The sequence below is a fragment of the Nansenia antarctica genome (genome assembly GCF_963989245.1).
Source record: "Nansenia antarctica genome assembly, chromosome: 10".
NCBI lineage: Eukaryota > Metazoa > Chordata > Actinopteri > Argentiniformes > Microstomatidae > Nansenia > Nansenia antarctica.
Window position 1 is genome coordinate 22,018,100 of NC_137680.1, and position 18,726 is coordinate 22,036,825.

Below are 18,726 nucleotides of genomic sequence, written 5' to 3' on the forward strand. Positions count from 1 at the left end.
CACCAAGGATGGTTCTGGTGTGTCATGAACACTCCATTCCTGTCTGTAGTCCTCACCATGGGCTTCACAAAGGTTGTGTAGAGCGCAGCATGAAATCACCATTGATTTCACCAGGGCCAGATCACAGTCATTCCGCTTCATAAGGCAACGCCACCTGCCCTTGAGTCTGCCAAAGGCATTCTCAACAGCAACCCTTGCTCTGCTTGTTTTGATGTTGTACTGTAGTTGTTCTTCAGTCAGTCGTCCGTTATCAGAAAATGGCTTCAAAAGCCAGCTTTGCAGGGGATATGCAGCATCCCCTAGAAGGTAGTAATCAATATCACATCCACCAATGTTCCTTGTGCGACCTGAGAAAAGGTTTTCACTGCTGGCTAGCTCCCACAGCTCGGACAAACGGGCATCATGTATACTCCCTGCAAACCCTGTGCAGACATTCCAGAACAATCCCTTTCCGTCTACAACGGCTTGCAGGATGATTGAGTGCCAGCCCTTACGGTTGAAAAAGTCACAGTGGTATTCTCTTGGTGCCAAAATGGGGATGTGAGATCCGTCAATAGCACCAACACATTGTGGAACCCCCCATCTCTGCTCGAAGTAGTCAGCCATTTCCTCAAACTTTTCCTGGGTTGGAAGACGAATCAGTTCTGGTACTAGTATCGCTTCTACAGCAGCGTAGAAGTCTCTCACACACCGCCACACAGTTGTGATACTGACACCAAACAGATGTGATACACTTCTGTACTTGGAGTTGGTCGCCAATTTCCACAGTGCCATCGCTACTCTTTTGTTGAGGGGGACACACAAGCGGAAGGCTGTGTCTCGTCTCTCCATGGCTGGTCGAAGTTTATGGCACATTCCGACATTCTGAAATTCTGTACCCACTGTACATCGGTGAAATCAGGGACCACGAAATCCCACCACTCGTTAGCTCTGTTGATAGCCCAAGCTGACGGGGCGCTGCGAAGTTTTCACAAAAACTGAAGCATCTGTAATAGATCAGAGATAAGTTATATGTGTTTTGTAAATTCGGAATAAACCCAAAGGCAGTCATATACTAGAAATAGCCGTGAAGGATAACAAAACCCACCTGTGTTTGTTGATTACGCCGACGAACAAAGCCAACATCGTCGCTCCTTACGATAGCCCACATAAGTTTCTTTCTCTTTTCAGCATTCCTCTTTCGAGTACCCTTCCTTCTGTCTTCTCTCTTTTCTCTCTTTTCTCTTCTTCTCCGACTCAATCAATGGCCAAATCGTTTCCTCTCTCTCTCCCTCTCCCCCCCTCTCTCTCTCTCTCTCTCTCTCTCTCTCTCTCTCTCTCTCTCTCTCTTCCTCTCTCTCTCTCTCTTTCTCTTTCTCTCCAAAAAACCACGGTTAATAATATACCACATGCCGAGGAAAAAGTATACGAAGTTCCTCCATGTTGCTATTGTTGTGGCTGTGTTGTGTCTCGTGAATATATACGTCACCACCATGGCGCGCTGTTATGACGCGTAACTCCGCCTACTATCTCCTACTCCTCCTACTCATTCCTGGTCTCTTGTGTATAGTGGAAAACGTCTCGTACCCGGAACTGTTCAAATGCGAGCCGAGCCGACCCGGGCCGGTCAATGGAAAAGCGCCAATATTGTGGCGGATTTTCTTGTACCTATGTACTCAAATCGATCGAAACTCAAATAAGAAGAAGTTGGGGAGTTGGGGCTCCTTGGTACTTTCCAAAAAGCCAGGTGCTTAGTCATGCTCAATCACATGTCATAACCAGATATGAACATTGCTGGGCCTTAGCTCAGGTCAGCTCAGGTCAGGTCACATAGCTATCATAGCACAAGAAATACAATGACACAAATACATTTTCAATCACGTTCTCAAGTCACACAGCTAAGAATACAATGAAACAAATACATTTTCAATCACAATATATATATATCTTATATATCTTATTAGTTCCCGGGGTGCCAGTGGGTTGGTTGATGGCTCAAAATGACCGTATAGCGATGGTGGAGTTAGCAAAGTAGTATTGTGTTTTTACCACCTTCCTAGCCGGTGTTATTCACGGACAAATACGGTGCCCGGGGCACAGTCTTTACGAGTTAATAACGTCGCTTTACCGGGGCTTACTGTGAAAATTCAAATGTGTCCGGACAGGGGAGAGGGGCGGGATCGTAAATCACTTTGAATGGAGTCGATTGGAGACCCCCATTGATGTCGACACTGCTCGGAGTGAATTTAAGCATTTGACGCATGTTGAACTCCCAGTTCATTGAGTTAGAGTTAGTTCATTGAGTTAGTTAATGAGATTTCATGCATTTCAAGTGGCATATTTGTAATCATGACGATGTAGTCATGTCTAAGAATGCATTTCACCATGTTAATGTTAATTATTGTTAATACATGTTAATTCCCAGTATAGTGAAAATACCACCGCTCATCCGTGATCAGACTTAGCTGGGGTGCTGCAGCTGAAGAGTATCAAATAGAGTGCAAAAAAGCAGCATCTGCACACTCAAATATGTGCAAAAAACTATGTTTATTGCAAGCTTTCGGTCCCCAGGCTATCGGACAATGTAAACAAAAGCTGTATGACAAGTTTGTATGACGCAGTTTGACGAGGCTGAAAGCGCACAGGGTTGCCAGATGGGATTGACAATTTACAGCCTAAACTTTCTATAACCTCAAAATCAAGTAGCCCATTCGGCGGTAACCCGCTCCATCTGGCAACCCTGGACGCAACTCTGCAACCCTGAACGCGAAATGCATTTTGGGAAATAGGAGCCGAGCTAGTGTCCATCGTAACCGACTTCAATTTTCACGGAAGTAACTGCTCGCCTACTAAATTTCTCGCATACTCAAATCTCACATACTGTACAGTGTGAACGTACTACACACTCTATAATCCATAATCTCACGTCTTGGCTCAAAAAGAGTTGCAGACTTGCAAAGGTGGAAGGGCGTTCAGCTGGGCTACATCTCCACAGCCAATCCGATGCTGGCTTGTTCTATCAATCAGGCTAGCAATTGCAATCAACGCTCTCCATTCGAATTGAAAAGAAGAAGAAGAAGAAAGTTCAACATTGAAGATGGAAGCTTCTGGCCACGCTCGTCGACCTCAAGTGAGTGATAGAAATTGTGTGATATTACGAATACATCTAACTAATGTTTGCCTACTATATTATGATGCGTGTATCCATATCAATACCTATAATTCGACCTGCATGCATCACCTACAATCGTGATTTTAGCGTAACCTTACTAACCTTACTAGACTAATGTTAGCTAGCACTAGCTGCCTAATTAGCTGACAACATATTAACTATGATCATTATGTAGCGTAATTGTGGTAGAGTCAGTCACTTTTGTGTTTCAGTTTACAATGTCCCTATAGTACAATGTGGGGTAGAGGGTGCATTCACTTTGTGGAAAGTTTGAGCAATGTTAAGCAGTGGCGGCTGGTGCAAATTTTTTTGGGTGGGGCACAGCAGTGTGGCGGGGGGGTCCTCTTTCGCGCGCGCAGCGCCCGCGATTTTATTTTCGTGTGCACAATTTTTTTTTCTCGTGCACGCGCATAAAACATGCACTGGCGCTCAAAACAAAGACGTAATTTCACTTTACCCACGCAATACCCACTTAAATATATGTGAGGATACGTAACGGCGTTTTGTGACAGAACTTTCACTTTCATTCATGAAATTCACCCAGTCTGTGTTACTGTTTACACAAGTACAATCACAGTGTGACAGTCAGATGGAGCATTCGGTAAACAACAACAGCAAGGTAATGCATCAGCTGAGTTAAAGAAAACCAACTCTTACCTTTGATGACAGAACATGAGCCGTGTTTACCCGTACCTCCGCCTTGCCCCGCGCATATTGCTATGAATAGTTCGAAGATAGGTGCTTGCCCGTTAGGTGCGAGGCTGCTTGGTTAACCCATTAGCGGGAACATTATTAGTTGCACAAAATAGGCTGATTTAATTGACCATGAACATCAGAGACAGACATTACGAATGTTCATTTAAAACACTCCGGAAGCCCGAAAACCGGAAGTCGGAAGTCCTCAGCATAATGCATTGTCTGCAATACAACAAGAAATAGAGACAGCCAATTGGAGCGCTGCTACAGCTCACGTGTAAGCGAAAAGTATTCGTCATGGCATAGACTTGCATTGACCGGCGCCCCGCGTTCTCCCCCTATGTATTTTAACAGTGAGTTTTACACACACACACACACACACACACACACACACACACACACACAGATAAAAATGTTTATTGTATTGGAGGATTTTTAATGAATGCTGATAGGCGCCGACAGAATATCAGCCGCATTTTGTGAATAAACAATGTTTATTTAAAAAAAAAAACTTTTACAAATCGCAACTAGGAAGTGAAGGTGGGGGCGGCGCCCCAGCGCCCTCTATCGGCCAGCCGCCACTGATGTTAAGGTTAGATGGTTTGAGCAAACGTTAGCTAGCTAATAATAATCCAGCTATGTATTGCATGCAAAAAGTGGGGCCCTCATCCAATTAAGTTTTTTTTTTCATTTGGATAATTTACTCACACTTGGATAATGTATCACAATGCACGATTTGTAACACATGGGACTTTGACATGCTGGACACACTCCGAATATCCCTGTAGTTTTCAAAATATATAGCCTAACATTATTCTTTGTCTGAAATCTGGGTTTTAGCTATAGGTGAAACTAGCATCTTGTGCTACTTGTAACTATGTTTCAGCTAGTTTCAGTCAGGAAAAGGTTGTTAAATGAAAGATAACGTTTATTTTAGGCAGTACTTAATTAATTGTATTTTATGTTACAGGACATTCTGACAGACCAGCTTCTGGAGCGGGTGCAATCAAGATTGCAGCAAGCACTAGACAGATTACCCCTGGATCTAGATTATTTAGATTTCCTATGTAAAAATGAGCTTATATCATTTGCTGACCAAACTAACATTGCCTGTAGCACACAGATTTCACTTCCAAGTAAAATAAAAGTTATACATCACTTTAATTACAGGAATAGTGGCCATGAAAAAAAACATGTTATTTTTCAATTGTAAATTGTATTAATTCTTGAAATTGTGCATGGGTCAATGTCTTTTCTCTTACAGTTTGGGTTGACTTTTTGGCCATCCAGGCCTATACAATGGTTTGCTGCAGGTGTTGCAGGGCCTGGATAATATGATCCCGTCCATGGTAGTCTGAAGGAGACAGGGGGTTCACCACAGACTGAAGTGTTGTCATCGCCAACTCTGATAGGGGGCACTCAATCTCTGGGACCACTATTCCTCTGTGTGGGGCTTCGTCAGTCAGCACTGCTCCCTCCCAGTCAACGTCGGGTTCTTGAATGTCCTAGACAAATCAAAACCCAAGTACATTTTTATACTGTAGTTGTCAGTATATATGACATAAGTTTGGACGAGGAAAGATAATTGTCAGGTCCTTTGTTCTGTTGGTAGGTAAAAGAGGACATATTGCACTTTTATTTTCCATAACCAAGTATTTCACAAAGGTCGCAATCATTTAAAATGTGCTCCAGAAAGGCAGAAAACAACACTTTGATATAACTTGAGACCGAATGCAAAAAACAGTGCAGAAAAACAGAAAAAACTGCTTTCTCAGAACAGGCCGCTGAGACACTTTCAGAACAGCTCTGTTAAAGACTGAAAACAGCTCCTTAAGAGATTGTCAAAAGAGACTCTGAAAATGAAACGTTGATAACTTTTGAGCAAAAGGCTGCACACACGTAATTCAAGTTGCTCTGATTGTCATTTAGAGTTACATTATAGGAGCATTCAACAACAACCGCCTCAGGCAGGCGGTTCAGGACCATGTCCGCAAGGACAAATAGACTGAAGCTCAGCTTCTACCCTAGGGCCATTCAGGCCCAGAACACAGCAAAGACCTAGGTTCTAGGCCCTGGACAATCTAGAGTCTAGACAATGTGATGGCAGCTACTAGATTGTAATCAAGTGCAATACTGAAATACAACTGTGAACATTTCAAACCTGCAAACTGCGACACTTTAAATGAATGTGAAATAATACTATGTGCAATATGACAACCCTTGTGTACAGAAGGTTCAGAGATAGGAAATGTTAGGATATTTATAGCATAGCATAGAGTACAGCACAGTGTTTTATTTGTATAGTATAGTAGTATAGTATAGTGGATAGTGTATAGCCTTTATTTATGTAAACCAGCCCTTTTCCCTTCTTGTTTTTAGTATTTCTTTCCTAGCACCAGGGGAGCCCCCCCTCCTAAATTTCGTTGTTTGGTACCTGTACTGTATTAATGACAATAAAGACCATTCATTCATTCATTCATTCATTCAACAACAAGTCAAAATGTGCTCCAGAGAGGCAGAAAACAACACTTTGATATAACTTGAGAACGAATGCAAAAAACAGTGCACTCTCAGAACAGGCCGCTGAGACACTTTCAGAACAGCTCTGTTAATGACTGAAAACAGCTCCTTAAGAGATTGTCAAAAGAGACTCTGGAAATGAAACGTTGATAACTTTTGAGCCAAAGGCTGCACACACGTAATTCAAGTTGCTCTGATTGTCATTTAGAGATACGGTATATAGTACAGGTATTTTGTGAGAAAAGAGGGGGGAACCTCAGACAAATTGCAACAGAAAATCTTTCAACTGTTTATTGCTCATAAATGTCTCCTATATGACGTATAAAAAGTCTTAAGAAATCCATGTGGTGGAAAGTATATATTTTTTTGCCATAACCTGGTAACACGTTTTTGCTTCCAAAAATGACATTATAAAGCTTTAAAATGTTGAAACTTAAATCGAATCACTAAATTATTATACTTTTATACAAGGCAACATAAATTGGCAGTAATCAACATTAATATAGGCATTGATTAACATCAATTGAAAACAATATTATTAAAATATCACTTTTATGTTACTTTCAAAATATTTGTGACTAGATTTGCACTAATCAACATGTTGGCACTATTGAACAAAAACGTAAACATGTTAACTTTTAAGTAAAACTTTATCAGTAGGTGTCTGGTTCATCTTCACCATCTTCATCGTCATCATCTTCATCACATGCAGCCTGAGATGAGTTTGCACACCCCAATCCTTTGCAGTTGCTACATGCAACAGAGCACTCAATGCCATGCTTCTTGCATGTGCACCTCAGGCTGCTGCAGTCTGTCTTGCAGGTGCATCTGATGAACCGGAGGAGTTCCTGTGGAGCTGGTGGTAAGTCAGTTTGGACAGGGACAAGCCTCATCACTCTCTTTCCATCCCCATTCTTGTGGCAGGAGTTCATTTGAGGTTCCCTTCCACTACTGCACCTGGTAGGACACACGAAGACTGTGGTACTTCGCTGCTGCTGACGTAGGTGGCAGACTCTGCGGCTGTACATGAGAAGTGCTAATAGCTACCTTCTCACAAAAGCGATAGTGTCGTAGAGAGTCGAGTTCCTCTCCAGGTTTCCCATTGTCCAGGCACAGCAAAGCATTCTCTCCTGCTGACACAACTGCTGTGGTAGCTGACTGTGTGTCAAACACTTTAGCCTGCTCACAGAAGTCATCACTGGTTGTGAATTTCTTGAGGGGAGCTCCTTTCCCAATGCCATGAATGTGGGAGGTAGTGTCACACCCAGCTATTGCATGGATGAAGAGGATGTGAGGGCAAACACTGGGACCCAACTGCTGCTTGGCGGCCTTGATGTTCCAGACACGTGGCTTCTTCATGCTCTTCTTCGCCTCAGGTTTGAAGAAGAGGTCATGTGACTTGAGGTTGGTTTGGTATATGAGGAGGACGAGCAGATCTGTATCATCACCAATGAGCACAGTGTTTGTTACTGTGGCAAACTGCACTGCTTTTTGCACAATGAGGAGATCAGCATCACCTGGAGCATGGTACGTCTGACAGTTCTTCTGTAGGTGACCACTGAGCATGTTGATGAACTGCTGCTTGTTTGTGTTGTTTGAAAGGAACAGTTCATCGTAATAGGTATGTCTTCATCCATGGTTACGGCTGCTCCAGTCCTCCCACCTGCTCGCGGTGTGTCATGTCTTTTGTGGATGTGCCCTGATAACCGTCGAACACAACAACTGCCTCTCCATACTTCCTTGTGACATACTTGCTGTACAGCTTGCAGATGTCCTTGTATGTGGATCCACGTGTCCATGGGATGCGCTGAACCAATACTCCACCATTCAGAACATACTGAACATGGCCTGTGTTTCTCGGAAGGTTTGATTGATTGATTGAAAACTTTATTAGAAGATTTGCAGAAGTAGGTACATGAAAGTACATATTACATACAAGGTCAACTAACAGGATAAAAACCCAAGAAAGCCACTGGCTTATTTCAATTGGGGTCCTTGATTCTCAATTCATCGTTACATGTAAGACAGACAAAAAAGCTAGTACTATCTACAAGATAATACAGACAAATAACTATTACTATCTACAAGATAAACACACATCCATCATGGGAAGAACAATACAACAAAACATAAGGAATGTACAGCGGGTAGGACAGGTGGGGACATACACCACAGGTGGGGGCGGGGGACAAAACACAAAGTATGTACAGTGGGTAGTTCGGGTCTTTTAATCTGATTTTTGATTTAGAGGGTCCAGTTACGGATTGCAGCCTCCTGTAAATGTTTTTTGAGAGTGGTTTTGAAGGTGGGCAGTGTTTTGCACTCCTTTAAGATTATAGGAAGGGCGTTCCACATTTTTACTGCATAGTTTGCAAACGAGTTTAACCCCTTGTTTGTGGTGCAACGCGGTTGAACGTGGTTCGTGGAGCTTCCTCTGGTGTTGTATGTGTGGACGTTGTTCACTTTTTGGAAGTATGTTGACAGGTACTTGGGTGTCTTTGTGGTGTAGCGTATCTTGAAGACCAGGCCCAGTGCAAGCTGCTGCACTCTGTCAACTACTCGTAGCCAATCAAGGCTCAAAAAATGAGCAGCGGTTAGATGTGTCCTAGGGTTGAGGCCTAGCAGAAGCCTAACCAGTTTATTTTGGGCTGTCTGGAGTCTTGTTTTATGGGCCTTTGTGGTTCTATAGTACCATGATGTTACGGCATAGTCGAAGTGACATTGAATGAGAGCTCCTGATAGGGTCCTCAGTGTGTTTTTACTGACAAGTGAGGATATCCTGTACAAGAATCTAGTTCTATGGTTAACTTTTTTGATTACTTTTGCTGCCATTTTATCTCCGGAAAGATTTGCCTCTAAGATGGAGCCCAGGTATGTAATATCCTCTTTTCTTGTGATATTAATGTTACCCACTTTTATTTTAAAATTTTCAGCCTTTCTGAGTTTAGATGGGGATCCGTATAGGATGGTTTCAGTTTTACCTAGGTGTATTGATAGTTTATTGTCAGCTAGCCAGATGCAGATTCTACTCAGTTCAGTGCTTAGCGCTTTTTCCACCTGCAATATGTCCCTGTCAGAGACCAGCAGAGCCGAGTCATCCGCGAACAGGAACAAATTGCAATCACATGCTGATGACATGTCATTCACATATATTAGGAACAGTAAAGGTCCCAAAATGCTTCCTTGTGGAACGCCGCAGGTCACTGGGAGGGGGGGGGACAGTGTTCCGTTCACACTAACCACCTGTTCCCTCCCCTCTAAGTAGGATTGCATCCAGCTCACCGATGTTCTATCGAACCCAATTGCTTTCAGTTTATCTAACAATATGTGGTGATCTACTGTGTCGAAGGCCTTCTGGAGGTCCAGCATGACCATGCCGCAGTACTTGCCCGAGTCCACCTCATGGTTGATGTGGTCGTTCAAATAGAGAAGGCATGTGTCAGTGGAATGGGATGTTCTGAATCCTGATTGAAATTCATACATCAGCTTTTTTTCGGTAAGGTACCTATCGACCTGTTCATAAACTATTTTTTCCATAAGTTTCGAGATGGAATTAAGAATAGAAACAGGTCGGTAGTTGCCTGGGTCTAATTTGCTTCCTTTTTTATACAGTGGGGTTACCCTTGCTATTTTAAAGTCAAGGGGGACGTGTCCCTGTTTGATGGAGAGGTTTATTATGTGGGTGATGATTGGGGTAATGGAGGCAGCTGAGTCTTTTAGAAATCTGGCTGGAATATTGTCATGGCCCGTGGCCTTTTCTGAGTGTAGAGCGCCTAGCTTTTTAAACACCTCATCGTTTGACACCATGGAGAGTTTAAAATCATCATTGCGTACACCCAGTTTATTGTAGAACTCACGGATGTGCTCTACACCATAACGCCCTGAGTGGGGTGGTAGATTGTTAACTAATTTAGTGGCTATGGTTGTAAAGAAAGTGTTTAAGCACTTAGCCACATCCAGCTTGTCTGTAAGGAGAGAATCACCAGATTTGATGCTGATGTTTGTAGACCTGGTTTTGAGTTTTTGACTGCAACCTAGTTGGCTATTAAGTAGCTTCCAAAGGTCACGTGGTTTGTTTAAGTTTTCTTCGATTTTGTTATCGAGGTATTCTTTCTTAGCAGATTTGGTCATGGTAATTACCTGATTGCATAGTTTGTTGCATTGTTTTTTAATTTTCTCAAAGTGGGTTTTGTGATCTTCGTTTAAGTGTTTCACTAATTTTGATTTGCATTTTTGAACTTCAGAGCATTTTAGGTCTCTGACTTTCATAGCATTTAGAATGTCCGAATTCATCCATGGTTCCGATCGGGTTTTAACCCTGGTGGTTCTCATGGGGGCTATACTGTCAATAATATTTAGGAATTTGGTTTTGAAACCTAGCCATGCCTCTTCAACCTGTGTGCATTTTAGTTCATCAAACCAGTCTTGATTCTCCAGTTTATGGTTTAAGGCCTCACTAGAATAGGATTTAAGGGATCTAGTAGTTATAGTTTTATGACCGCCAGCCTTGGGTTTTTGTTTTTTACGAGTGCAAAAGATCATGTAATGATCACTTAGCCCACATACAATAACCCCACTCTTGGAGATTTTGGACTCATCCGATGTTAGAATGAGATCTATGGTGGTTTGAGTAGAAATACACACCCTAGTGGGTTTGGTAATTTGTTGACGGAGACCGTGTAATTCAGAAAACCTAGTGAAGGATTTGAAAACGGATGCTTCATTTCTGAGCATGTCCGTGTTCAAATCTCCAATAAGAATCTTTTCCACACAGTCAACGTCATCCAAGCACCCCTCAAGAATATCATAGAAATCACTCTGATCGGGAGGTCTGTAGATAGAACCAACCAGCACCGGTTTTGCTTTGTTAAAGATAATTTCAACCCAAACAGATTCTAATTTGTCATGATTCAGGTCATCACGGGTGTTAAAGATAATATCGTTGTGAATGTACATGCAGACACCACCCCCATACCTGTTCCTGTCGTTTCTGATGACTGTGTAGTTGACTATTTCAATCTCTGGGTCTTTGATGGATTCATCAAACTTGGTCTCAGAGAAGCTCAAAATATGAACCTTGCTGTCATGGAACATTTCTCTGATTTGGTCCAGTTTAGGCACAAGACTGTTCACATTAAGGTGAACAATATGCAGGCCCTTACTGCTGTGTCCAAATAGAGAGTTTATGTCTTTGACTTGGAAATAGTCACCACCATTTTGGTCATCGTCACGTTGAGGATTGGGGGGTGGGGGGGGGGCGCCCATTGTTCAACGGTTTCGTCGTAGAGTCTCCGGGTGGAGAAGGGGGGGGTCGTCGTCGGGTTGGGGAGGGAGGGGGGAGGGGGGGGTTCGTCACCGGGTGGGTGAGGCCTCTGTGTTCGTCACCGGGTGGTGGGGGGGGGTTCGTCACCGGGTGGGGGAGGCCTCTGTGTTCCCTGGCTAGTTGGTGGAAGATAGGTGGGGGGGTAATGTTATTAGCATATCTACCCATTGTTTTGCTAGCCACGTCTGAAACCTGGATGTCTGCTGTTGCCGGCAAACTAACCGGTTTGTCGACAATGGCGTCAATGTTTATGCTCGTAGCATTTGCCTGGGAAAGATATAGTTGTTGTCTGGCTAAACGTGAAGCCCGCCTGGTTGCGACTGGTCCGGGATTCTGCTGGATGTCTCCCGAGAGCAGTAGATAGAGCCATATCACGGTTCTTCTGTCTATTCTACCTGTCGGGGGTTTGTTTCTTCTCGTCCGGTCCGCAGTTAGCGTCGTGTGAATGGTTGTTGCTCCGAAGCCCAAACATTTCTTCGCTGCGTGGAGATAAAAGTCGTTATGTGTCTCACCTTTTCCAACAAAGTTTGACTCCTTCTCCATAAGATGCAAGTTCTGTGGTGATTTGATGTACAAATCCGTAATCCATAGAAGGAACAGAAGAAAATGTGGTACAATCCTCGCCGTTGCGCCCGTGCGCTGATAGAAGCGACTACTCATGGTGACTGCTAACTTTAATGTGGAGAAGATGACTTGCTCCAAATGGGTTGTGTGCCTTATTATTTTCCTGATTATTTTCCTCACTTAACTGATTTTATGTTTACAACATTAACATAGGTACATCGGAAAGTTGGTCAAAACCTTACATTTGAACCCCCCCAATTCCCCTTCCCCCAGAACATCTCTTCCCAGAAAGTCAGAGCATCCCGTTCCCCCCTCGGTCGTGTGCCTTTTTGATCAGGTGTGAGGAGCTCCCAAATGGCATCTGCTAGTACTGGCTTCTGTGGCTGTCGAAGCAGCAGGAGGTGTCAAACAGCGCTGGAGGATAACTACACAGCTCATACCTGAACACTGGTGCCAGGGGCCTCATTTATAAAAAAAAGTACTTGAACGTCATCTTTGACTTTCACGTAAGCACATTTTTCTAAACGGACGTAAGCATTATTTATAAAATGGGCTGCGATGGTTTAAAGTTGCGTACGTGCTTCCTTCTATAAATACCAACGCAGGTAAAATGAAAGCAGGTGAATGAGGTTTGTATTAACGCCCTGTGATAGCGGCTCAATTAAGCCAAGTGCTATAACAGGGTATATACAGGAATCTTGAGGTTAATTTCAATACTTTTCTAATACTTTTTAAAGACCTTGTCAATATTTTTCCAGACATCACCGCCACTTCGAGCTGTAACCGTTTACATAAGTGACACCTTTAAATTAACAGTTTTAGTTTGCAATAGACTAGACCACTATCATACAACAGAATTTCCGGTTCATCTTTGTTTTTTAATAAAACTAATAAATTCACGAACTTTTACTAAACATTTTTAGGACTCAAACTCTTTGGACAGAGTCTGATTCTGAAAAATACCTACAAAATTCAAGACCTCATAAAATCGTGATATAATATAGGGTAGTCTGGAAGCGGGAGAGGGCAGAGAAGGGTGGCTTCTCTGTAAGTTGCATTTGTAACGTTTGATCATGACAACTAACCAGGAAAATGCTTATACTCACTAGGCTACTCAAGTTGTAAAAGAAAATCAGGGGAGGTGGTGGATTTTATCATTATGAGGACAATTTTAGCATCCCCTCGTCAGTGACTTCAGTGTCAGTAACTTGGTAAAAATGTCATTGCATGTGTGCGTGCCCCCTCTCACCTTGAAATAGCAGTAATACCACGTTCATTGACAAAATGTAGCAGTAAACGTAGCAGTAATACTAATACCACGTTCATTGATAAAATTACATAAAGTATGGAAAGAGGGGATTGTTACGTCTGTAGTTTTACGACAGTTGGGACTTTACGACGTGCCGTATTACGTTTTGTGTTACACACGTTGTTGATTAAATGGAGTACACGTTCCGACTAAGCCCTGAGTTCAGTCTCCATTATTGAACATAACATTGGCGACGAGGATGGCTGATTGTTCTCTATCAACACCCCCTCCTTTCCTAGCAGTCCCGGCAGAACCACCGATTCCGTGGGGCCGCTGGATTTCCTCTTTCGAAACATACATCCTAGCTGCCGGCTTGGAGGATGTATCAGACAAGAGGAAATATGCGCTGTTGCGGCACTGCCTGGGAGCGGAGGGTCAGCGCGTGTTTGAAACTCACGGCCCTGCGGCGAGATACACAGACGCTGTGGAACTATTGAAGCAACACTTCGCCCCTCCACAAAGCGCTCTTCTCCGCCGCGTCATATTCAGACGAAGACACCAACGAACAGGTGAGACAGTGACACAGTATGTGGCTGATCTGCGGGGTTTGGCGAGCGTATGCAAGTTCGGGACATTACAGAACGAAATGATAAGAGACCAACTCATCTTACACACGAACTGTGACAAGATTAGGGAAAAACTGTTACTGGAAAATGATGAACTTACATTATCAGCAGCTCTGAACATGGCGGCCCAGGTTGAAACAGCTTTAGAATGTGCAGTTAGTTTTTCAGCCTCTCCCAGCTCACCGGCAGAGGGCGCGCACAGCCTACAGGTGCCCCTCCTCCACGTGAGTGCAACCAGTGGCGGGGAGAGCATTTTACTGGCCTCTCGGTCACGCGACCAGCCACACCAGCCGTGTGGGAATTGCGGCTCTTCTGCACACAATTCAAGAGCTCAGACATGCCCAGCCCGTGGTAAAACCTGCTCCAACTGCGGGAGACTAAACCACTTTCACAAGGTCTGCAGGTCTGCCCCAGCTAGAGCTTCCCAGTCACCTACCACAGTCATCCATAATGTCAGCTCAGGACGAGCGCCATTCAAAACATGCTCGTTGATGGTTGGTGATGTCACTCTGCCGCTCCTCCTAGACACTGGAGCCACAGTGTCCCTTGTGAACTTGACGACCTATACACAGTTCTTCTCCCATGTGCCCCTGGGGTTGCCCTCCACCACCCTGCGTGGCTATGCCAACTCTAAGATTGACATTGTGGGCTCTTTTCAGCTGCCTGTGAAGTACGGGGAGAGGACACTGCCGGCTTTCAGGTTCAACGTTGCACGCCACGGGACCAACCTGTTAGGCCTCGACCTGTTCAACGCCCTCGGTTTCACCCTGCTAGACACAGCTGGCTCAGAGATTCACACCGTTTCCATCCCCTGGCAGCAACAGTGGCCTGCGCTGTTCAGCGGTGTAGGCTGCCTCGACACTTTTGCCCACCAGCCTCTGTTAGATCCTACAGTGATGCCTGTTATACAGCCCCTCCGCCGCTCCCCCCTGGCTCTCCGCGATGACATCTCCTCTCAACTACAGAGCATGCTCGATAGCGACATCATTGAGCAGGTGAATGCATCGCCTTGGATCTCCAACCTGGTGGTGGCGAAGAAGAAGTCTGGGGGGCTGCGCATCTGCGTGGATCTGAGAGCGGTAAACAAGGCCATCATCCCTGACAAATACCCCCTGCCAACGATAGAGGAGCTCACCGCCCAGTTCTACGGGTCCAGCGTGTTCTCTAAACTGGACCTCCGTCAGGGTTACCTCCAAGTGCCACTACACCCCGAGAGCCGCAACCTCACAGCGTTCATCACTCACAGAGGGGTTTTCCGCTACAAACGCATGGCTTTCGGTTTAAGCTCCGCCCCCAGCTGCTTCCAAAAGATCATGGCCTCCATCTTCGCTGGGATCCCAGGTGTGGCCATCTATCTTGATGACATCGTGGTTCACGGGGCCACCGTCGAGAGCCACGACGAGCGTCTCCACAGTGTGTTCAGTGCATTGGCCAAGCATCACCTCACACTCAATGGTGAGAAGTGTGTATTCGCCGCCCCAGCCATTGACTTTGTGGGGTTCCGCCTCTCAGCTGATGGCACGTACCCGCTGCACTCGAACACCGAGGCCATCCATCATGTCCCGGAGCCCACCACAGCCGCTCAGGTGGCCTCCTTTCTAGGCATGACGGCGTACTACCTCCGTTTCCTGCCACAGTACTCGGCCACAACCACACCACTGCGGAAGCTGTTGAAGCATGACGAGCCCTGGCTATGGACGTCTGCCTGCTCAGACGCCGTACGCCTCCTGAAGGCCCAACTCACCTCGCCACCGGTCCTGGCGCATTTCGACCTGGCCAGCCCCACTCTTGTCACGTGCGACGCCTCTGCCACAGCCATTGGTGCGGTGATGTCCCAGCTGCAAGGGGGGGTGGAGAGACCGATCGCCTTCGCCTCCCGTGCTCTCAGCCCCACGGAACAGAAGTACTCGGTGGGGGAGCGGGAGGCCCTAGCATGCCTCTGGGCATGTGAGCGCTGGCACATGTACCTCTATGGACGTTTATTCACACTGAGGACAGACCACCAGGCCCTCATCACCCTCCTGGCCACGTCTGGCACCGGTCACAAGCCACTCCGCCTCCACCGCTGGGCCGACCGCCTGCAGCAGTACAACTATCGGCTACAGTTCACGCCAGGACGAGACAACGTGGTAGCCGACTTGCTATCACGCTCAATCCCCAGCCCACCCCCAGCCCCAACCTTGACCCCCGGACTGGACCAGGCTGAGCATGACCTCGTCCAGCTCCTCCACACACCCCTTCAGGAGACGGTGTCGCTGAAAGAGCTCCGGGATGCCTCAGCCGATGACCCCACCCTCTCTACACTCTCAACCTACATCACGCAGGGGTGGCCGGCAAGAGTACCTGACGAGCTACTCACTTACTCCAGGATCAGGGAGGAGTTGTCGGTTTGGAATGACACCTGTGTCGCTCGCGGGTTCTGCACTGTGGTCCCAGGTGTCCTTCGGGCGCGTATCCTTGCTATGGCACACGAGGGTCACCTGGGCATAGTCAGGCTCAAACAGCGCTGTCGTGATGTTGTGTGGTGGCCAGGCATCGACAGGGAACTCGAAACCCTGGTCAAGGATTGCACTGCCTGTCTCCTTAGTGGTAAGACCAGGGCTCCAGCCCCACCCCCGCCCATGCAGCCGTTGGACTGGCCATCTCAACCCTGGGAGCACCTGCAACTGGATATCTGCGGCGAGCTGCATGGGGTACCACATCACCAGCGTTTTCTCGTCGTGACCTACGACCTCCACTCTAAGTGGCCAGAGGTGACACCTGTGGGCTCGGTCACAGCAAAGGTGCTGATCGACATTCTCGACGCTCTGTTCGCACGTTGGGGCCTGCCCAAGAGGATCACGACTGACAACGGTCCTCAAATGATTTCCCATGAACTGTCCTCCTATCTAGTGGGTAAAGGGATCCACCACATCCGCACAGCGTTCTACCACCCTGCTGCGAACGGGGGGGGTGGAACGGCTGAACCAAACACTGAAAAATGGCATCAGGGCCCACCTGGCACAAGGGTGCACGCTCACCACCAGCCTCCTCCAGACGCTGTTGCATTATCGGGCCACGCGACACGCCACTACAGGAGTCTCCCCAGCCTCCCTCATGCTGGGGCGGGAGCTCCAGCTGCCTCTCGATAGGCTCCGCCCTACACTAGCTCAGCCCCGGTCCATCCAGTTCAAGCCACAGTCACCAAACACCAGCGCTTGATGAAGGATCGTTTCGACAGGGGACTGGGTCAGGATCCGACGACCTCATCGGGACAACAAACTCCAGTCGTTTTGGTCTGACCCTGTCCAGGTCAGCAAGCAGCTTGGCCCGGCCTCGTTTAGGCTCGCCGACGGCACTCGCTGGCATGCTACCTGCCTGCGTAAGGTGCAGCCTCCCCCTGGCCCAGCGCTGGGTGTGGCCTCTTCCACAGTCTTGCCAGCCGCACGGTTGGATGAAGCAGCAACCCCGGCCTACCAGGCTCAGCCCCAAGGCGTGGAGCCGCCACCAGTGGCTGTGGCTGCACCAGAGCCACGTCTGGTTCGAGCACGCAACAGGCCCGAGCACTTGCGTGACTACATGACTGAATATCACACCTAGGTTGTGTGAGGGGGGGGGAAATGTTACGTCTGTAGTTTTACGACAGTTGGGACTTTACGACGTGCCGTATTACGTTTTGTGTTACACACGTTGTTGATTAAATGGAGTACACGTTCCGACTAAGCCCTGAGTTCAGTCTCCATTATTGAACATAACAGGGATGCCCCCCTCAACTCGAGTGCTGCTTATACTGTAATAATATAATGGTCTTATTCTTATCAGGTGACATTGAAAACATGGCTGCGAACTCCCTCTGCGAACTCCCAGACACCGGAGAAACTCCAGTATAATTTAGCGCGTGGCCGGGCAAGGTCCGTTGTGGAACGCACTAGGCATGTTGAAGGGGAGATAGACAGCTCCGGAGGGATATAAAGGAAGACTGAAATACAATCATAAACATCAGTTCCCTTTAAATCTTGAATTAAACTAATTTTCTCGGCTGATAACAACATCGTTAATTTTATTACGAGCCACTTGTATGAATTACAGTTTAGGCAGTGCGGCTCACATGCCTGTAATAACTCCGCATAACCAGTAGGTAATGTGAGTACGCAAGGTCAATCAATACACGACGTAGAGCTACGATCGTTTCCACAGTCAAATCGACTCACGTTGGAATTGTATAAATCACTACGTTGACGTGGTTTTCTACGTACGACAGGGGTAAGATCAAAATGTGATCTGAGCATACCTGTCAACATTGGGATTTGAAAATAAGGGATATTTTCCCAAAAATAAGGGAAAATAAGGGATATCCCCCTGCGCACCCCCGGGTCATCCTCCCCCCCCCCCCTCCACCATCCACAAACCATACCCCTTACATTTAGACTGTACACACAGTCAATCCTAACATCACCACTAGACAACCATAGGAGAACCCTTAATTTAGACTGTACACACAGTCAATCCTAACATCACCACTAGACAACCATAGGAGACCCCTTACATTTAGACTGTACACACAGTCAATCCTAACATCACCACTAGACAACCATATGATACCCCTTACAAAAACTGA